Source organism: Anoplophora glabripennis, unplaced genomic scaffold (assembly GCF_000390285.2).
Source record: "Anoplophora glabripennis isolate ALB-LARVAE unplaced genomic scaffold, Agla_2.0 scaffold197, whole genome shotgun sequence".
NCBI lineage: Eukaryota > Metazoa > Arthropoda > Insecta > Coleoptera > Cerambycidae > Anoplophora > Anoplophora glabripennis.
Genome location: NW_019416387.1, coordinates 666,776 through 672,081, shown reverse-complemented (window position 1 = coordinate 672,081; position 5,306 = coordinate 666,776). Strand labels below are relative to the sequence as shown.

Here is a 5,306-nt window from a genome sequence, read left to right as displayed (position 1 = left end):
GTACAAAAAGAAGAGGAGAAAATGTGGGAACTCGATAATTTAATTGACGTTACTGTGGAACCTATCGTTATCAATCTAGGAGACGAAGATAATTCATCAGAATATTCAGAGGATGAATTTTAATATACCTACTTTTTTATTTTCTTTATTGTACATTTATACAACACTACATTTACTCACCATAATTTGAATTTTCAAAATACATATATTTTTGTGTGGAATAAAAGTCTATTCATTAAATTTAAATAAATATTTTGATAATAATATTGAATAATTTTATTTGAATTACTAAAAACCCTCTTAACTCGGTTATGATACTTAATGTAGCCTCATGTTTTGAAATGCTGTTTTTATATTGCTTACTTATAAGAGAAATGGACCGAGAAATTGAAGCGGCATAGACAAAGACGGATTGTCGGGGATTAAATTTTAGCTACCTGCTACAATTTAGTACAGTCCGATCGCACAAAGTTTTTTTAAAAGTACACCTCATCCTATACCGATAATAGATAATATAAAAATATTGAATATAAGCACCAGTACTACATTTATTTACGATTTGCATACATAATAACTTTTATTACTCTCTTTCATTTCTAAACAGACTATAAATGAAATTGAACTCTTCAATTTTTTTCGTAGGATGCACCGTTTTTGAGAAAAAAAAATATCACATTTTAGTGCAAGTTGAGTATTTTTAATTTATATTGATACATTATCTAGTAGGTTGCTGTCAATATTTCTAAATAAAATACAACCACCACATTTCGAGTAAATATATTTAAAACTCTTTGAAATAATTAATAAAAATAAATAAAAAATTATAATTTAAACACTCTCTATCTCGGAAACGAGGCATATTTCGACCAACGTTTATATAAACTTTTTTTCACAAAACAACTTGCGGCAACCACCCTCTAAAATATATCGCACTTATTTACAAACACTCTGTAGAAGATATGGTTAAATTGAAGCAAACTTTTCTAACTCGGCGTGTATTAATTTCTCTAGTGGGAATAAAAAAAAATTTCAAATTTCGAATGATTATTAGAAAACCTACATAAATATTCAAACACTTTCTTAATGCCATTTTTGCTCCCCTATTCGAATCTAGCATCAATTTTTTTTTGAAAAATTTTATCTTTGAGCACCCATCATCAGTTCAATTTTTGTAACGAACCTACTCATACTTTCGCATCATTAAACCACGAGTCCAATGATTTATGTTTTAATAAATAATAAGTATTTTCAGTAATCAAAGCCGTTGAAATTGTAAAAACAGCACTTGAAATTAATAATAATCGAAAATATTCCCTGGAATCCTGCCCTGCATAAAAAAGAGGTCAGTTTTACGTTTGTTTTCATTACGGACACGTGTGTTATTTATTGTTTAAATTTTAAGCATAATTAGTGAAAAAATGCTTTAAGTAAAGCCATTTATTTTTCCGCATTCTTGCCAGTGGCAACTGGTGAAAATTAAACTGGCCATATTTTGATAATGAATCAAGGGGCCCATACAGTTTTTTTAGGGAAAGATTTCTATACTCACAAAGACAAAAATTCGAATGGAATTTGCGAAAAAAAATAAAATAGGGTTTCCGACCTATCATTTCGAAAGGTTTGCACATATTTGTGCATAATTTTTATTTTTTTTTTCATAATCAACTGTTAAGATAGTAACAGGCGTTTTTTTTTAATTTTTGAGAAAATTTTCTGTGTAGTTGTACCTATTTAAATTTTAACTTTATGCTAATAATCTGTTTTTCAAACCTCATAATTCTGTAACTTTATGAAAAATTTGAGAAAAATAAAAAAAATGATCATTTGTGTCTATCAGTTGGTTACGAAAAAGAAAAATACAAATATATATGCAACCCTACAATCAAAAAGTACCTGCCTATTTATTTTATTCTCATCAATAGATGACACTATACCTATACAGGGTCGGAAAGTCCCCATGGTTCATCGGCCGTTACGTGAGAGCGATAAAGTAAGTCATAGAAATCCGTGCGATAAAGGTGGCTATAATGAAGGCGTCTAATAGTCACCGCCCATTTCACCCTTCCACAAATAAGATCCACTTCTTATTTGTGGAAGGAAGTATCTTTTTTAAAATTAAAAAATTNCATGGTTCATCGGCCGTTACGTGAGAGCGATAAAGTAAGTCATAGAAATCCGTGCGAAAAAGGTGGCTATAATGAAGGCGTCTAATAGTCACCGCCCATTTCACCCTTCCACAAATAAGATCCACTTCTTATTTGTGGAAGGAAGTATCTTTTTAAAATTAAAAAATTCGCTAAAAAATGCCAACAATCGATTCCTGTAAAAAACATTATCGAGAAATGAAAATCGAAAAAGATATTCAAGAAAAACCCGACCAAAAATTTTTACTTTATTCAAAATCATCTTTGGACACTTGAAAAGAATAAAATCGTTATCACTCTTTTTTACCATGAAAGTACAACTCTTAAGGGAAAAAATTAGCCCTGATTCGTTTCTCTACGACCATTCGTCGAGCAAGAAGAGCCGAAAAATCGATTTAACTCGAAAAATTTTTAATATTTTTTAATTAAAAAAAAACATACTCTTTTGCTTGCCGAGGGCTACATTTACAGAAAGTAACAAGTTTCAAAATCTTAATTTGCAACAAATACAGCTAAAACAAAAAGAAGTCGATTTTTGACGGATTTTATCGATATATCTCGAAAAGTAATATAGCAATCGATATCTTTAAAAATACCAATCGATAAGTTTTTTCAATAGCGACAAGTTTCTCTTTTTTTATTAGCAAAAAACCGTTTTTTTACTTTTATGAATTTTTTAGGTTAACTTCGCCGTTTATGTGCCACAGGAAAAATACACCATCTTTCTTAAATTTTTTTTCCTATATCATCATATTTTTTATTTCCAGGTGGTATTTTTTTGTAAGCTCTTCTACCTATTGATTTAAGCGGTGATGTCGAAAACTAGTGCGGCGGAGGGGACGACATATCATTACTAACACCTTTTACCCCACTTTTACGATGAATTATCGACTACCTAAGCAATTTCGGGACATAAAACGTCAAATGCGGATCTTAGGACCCTCTGTCGCCCGGTCCCCGTGCAGCTATCGATCTCGTTCGACTATAACGTCCGACAAAAGGCCAAACATGTTTACGAGAGGCGGCTCTCCTAGACGAATTTAGCCCCCAGAATTGGATCACACGGATGGGGCACCCCTGCATATTAAGAACAACAGGTTGTGCTGTATCGATTCGGACCGAGCGAATGGGTTTTCAAATGGCAACGGCGTCTACTACTATGCCAGAATGGGGGGTGTGTTGATGAATGAAGACGTTCTTGAATAGGTCGGGTCGTTCGCATATATCCCTATAATGTGGAACTAACGGTATGGTTTTTAAGGAGAAAGTACCACCGGCACGAAATGCAAGGAAACCAACGTAAGTTCAAAGCTAAAAATTTGAAACGCCGTTGAAGTTACGAATACATGGTGTCATAATTAGCTTTAAAAAAAGTTGCCAAAATTTCTTGCCAAAACAAAATAATTGATTAAATAAACTTTTGTTCGAAAATTAGTACAGTCATTGAAGCTTTTCACCTCCGAATTCTTTCAAACCGAACCGATAGACTTGAAATTTGACAGATAGTTAGAGAAAAGGTCAATGAATATTAGTGACATAGCGCCGATTGACGCTTCCACCCTGTTGGGGGTTGAAACCCCTTCTCGGGGGTGGACATTTTTTTTCAAAAATAATGCTGGAAATCGATAGAGAATCAAATTTTGATCAAAAAATATTCGAAGAATTTTTTCGAGAAATCAATAGTTTTTTAGTTACTCACGATTGAAAACTTTATACTTTTTCAAAGTATTTTTGGGGAATAATTCAAAAACTATGCATTTTTTTAAGGAAAATTGAGCGGTAAACACTGTACCATTTTCATCAGGATTAAAATTAATCGTAGACCCTTTACAATTAGTTCTGTTTTAGTGTTTTTCATACGATTCTGAAGTTAGACCGGTTTAGAATGCGTATTTTTTTAATAATGTACGGTAAAAGTTGAAAACGTATTTTTCATTATTCAAAAAAAATTGCCTTATTTATATAATAACTCTGAAACTATGAAAGATACGTAAAAAATGATAGACAACAAAAATGTAGCTTTTTTTTCAACAAATATTTTGCTTTTTTTTTTCCTATAGCATAAAAAATAAAGGAGATATCGCCGCTTGAAGTATCCATTTTAGTGAAAAAACGACCTGTCTCGAGCCCTTCGATCCTTTCCCTTTAAAAAACGAAGGACTTAAAAGGTTTTATATGCAAACGATCTTACAGCTCTTGAAATTATCTTTAAAATGCTTTTTTGTAGGATACTATAGCTTCAAAATTAACCGAGTTATGGTAAAAAAACCAATGACATTTTTTCGGAGCAAAATAGGCTTTCTCATTTTTATATATTATATATTATATTATACAAATAAAATAAGTAAAAAAATTTAGTGTGATTATTTATATGCAGCGTAGCAATTTTTTTTATGATTGATTATATTTAAAAATCGATTATAATAAAAATATTTTACATTAATATTGGTAAAAGGGTAGTTTATAAGAGTTGAAAATGGCAAAAGTAAAATATTCTTTCATAAACAATATAAGGGAATTTTTATTTTAAATTATTGCACAATTATAGCATTCCAAGATTTAAAACGTAATTTTTTATCATTTTTTTAGCACAGGGGTGATTTATAAGGGTTGAAAAGTGTTATGAGATACAAATTCTTTCATAAGCAATGAGGGAATTTTTATTTTAAATAATTGCACCGTTAAAGCATTCCAAGCTTTTAAATAGTAATTTTGTATCATTTTTGTCAATACAGGGATGGTTTTTAGGGGTTAAAAGGGAAAAATTCTTTTATTAGCTATTAGGTAACATTTATTTTAAATAATTGCACTATGTAATCATTCCAAATCTTTAAAAAGTAATTTTTTATCATTATTTTTTGCATATGGGTAGTTTTTAAGGGTAAAATAAAGGGTCGAAAACATCAAATAAAACATGTTCGAGAACATGGAACATTATTTAATTTTTGTGCTTGAACCAGATTTTTGTCAATAAAATGCTTAAAACGTACTTAGTGGTAGTTTTTACCCCTAAAAAACAAAAAGCGTCAATCGGGCTTATGTCACCTTTGAACTTGAGCCTAAGATGAGCCTTATTCTAAATTTTCATGCAAATCCATGCAGTTTCAAAGAATTCGGAGGTTACAGCTGATTTTCAGCTTCAATGACTGTACTAAAAACCTT

At 30.8% G+C, this 5,306-nt stretch overlaps 2 protein-coding genes across 2 annotated transcripts in view; one reads left to right on the top strand and one right to left on the bottom strand.

Moving 5' to 3' along the window:
* The window catches only part of LOC108904894 (retinaldehyde-binding protein 1-like), a 121,733-nt gene that overhangs the window by 43,434 nt on the left and 72,993 nt on the right, over positions 1 to 5,306 (top strand). The window lies entirely within an intron of this gene.
* Positions 1 to 5,306, bottom strand: part of LOC108904895 — a 79,806-nt gene that overhangs the window by 62,757 nt on the left and 11,743 nt on the right. The window lies entirely within an intron of this gene.